Source organism: Seriola lalandi, unplaced genomic scaffold (genome assembly GCF_002814215.2).
Source record: "Seriola lalandi dorsalis isolate HSWRI2012SDOR001 ecotype SW California unplaced genomic scaffold, Sedor1 jcf7180002001532, whole genome shotgun sequence".
NCBI lineage: Eukaryota > Metazoa > Chordata > Actinopteri > Carangiformes > Carangidae > Seriola > Seriola lalandi.
Window position 1 is genome coordinate 1 of NW_019472191.1, and position 1,764 is coordinate 1,764.

The following is a 1,764-nucleotide window of genomic DNA, read 5'->3' on the forward strand; positions in this document are numbered from 1 at the left end:
GAGCTGGGAAGTAAGTGGCGTTTCCCCAACAGTCAACATCATCGCAAAGGAAGCTGTGGCAAAAGCCAAGTCCCTTCTGGCTATAAGGAGTGCCATTCCAAACATTGTGAAGAGTATCTCTGACATCATTGGGAGGTTGTATGCTTTCACTGATAGAGTTCCAGCTCTTCAACAACAACTCCAATCTACAGACTTATTCTCAGTCACATCTGAGGAGGATCTGGCAGTCAGACTCAACCAGGACCTCCAAACTGTTTCCGAAGATCCGAGACTGATCATCAAATACATGCAAGATAATGGCGCCATTGTAGAGGAGGACCCTGAGCTTTACAAAGTTCCTGATGATCCAGAATTATTAAGAGCACTGGTTGATACAACATTTAAAGTGGAAATTCTCCCAGGCAATACCGGTTATCTCCGCTTTGACAAGTTTGTTGAGTCACCTGCAGTGACGAAACTAGAAGAGGTCATGGCCAAAACAGTGTGGGAGCCCCTAAAAGACACAAAGAACCTCATTATTGACCTACGCTATAACACCGGTGGATGCTCTACCTTTCTAGCACTTATACTGTCTTATCTGCAGGACACTTCCCAGAAGCATCACTTTTTCACAATATATGACCGAATTCAGAACACAACAACAGAATATTACTCTCGTACCCAAATTACAGGCCCAACCTATGGCTCCAAACGTGGGGTTTATGTGTTGACCAGCTACTACACAGCAAGTGTTGGTGAAGAGTTTGCTTACCTGATACAGTCTCTACATCGTGGCACAGTCATTGGGGAAATTACATCTGGTACCCTAATGCATTCAAAGATGTTTCAAGTAGAGGGGACAGACCTTGCCATCACTGTCCCTTTCATAAACTTCATAGACAACAATGGGGAATGCTGGCTTGGGGGTGGTGTTGTCCCTGATGCCATTGTGCTAGCCGAGGAAGCTGTGGACCACGTTCACGATATTTCAGACTTTCATCAAGGGCTCAGGTCCCTCATGGAGGGAACTGGGGAACTGTTAGAAAAACACTACGCAATCCATGAAGTCGCCCTAAAGGTCAGTAAGGTGCTGTTGAGCAAATGGGTCGAGGGAATGTACTGGTCAGTAGTTGACTTTGAATCTTTGGCATCTCAGTTGACAACAGACCTTCAAGAGGCTTCAGGCGATCACCGCCTCCATGTGTTCCATTGTGACGTCGAGCCTGAGTTGCTTCATGACGTTGCAAAGATCCCTACAGCAGAAGAAGTGGGATATATAATTGATGCTTTGTTTAAAATTGAGCTTCTGCCAGGTAATGTTGGCTATCTAAGATTTGACATGATGGCAGATATAGAGGTGTTAAGAGCCATTGGCCCACAGCTAATAAAATTAGTCTGGAGCAAAATCACAAACACAGATGCCCTTATAATTGACATGAGGTACAACACTGGTGGTTATTCAACAGCAATTCCTCTACTGTGCACATATTTCTTTGATGCTGAACCTTTGCTGCACCTTTACACTATCTTCGACCGCACCACAACCACCATGACAGAGATCATGACATTACCTCAAGTCAGGGGTCAAAGGTATGGGTCCTCCAGGGATGTTTACATCCTCACCAGTCACATGACTGGGTCAGCAGCTGAAGTGTTCACCCGCACTATGAAGGACCTAAATAGAGCCACAATCGTTGGAGAGCCAACAATTGGAGGGTCTCTGTCAAGTGGAACCTATCAGATCAGGGACAGTGTTCTGTACGCTTCCATCCCTAACCAGGTTGT

At 45.5% G+C, this 1,764-nt stretch overlaps 1 pseudogene; it reads left to right on the forward strand.

Moving 5' to 3' along the window:
* Positions 1 to 7: 7 nt before the first annotated feature.
* Positions 8 to 1,759, forward strand: LOC111664382 (retinol-binding protein 3 pseudogene; annotated as a pseudogene).
* Positions 1,760 to 1,764: the final 5 nt, after the last annotated feature.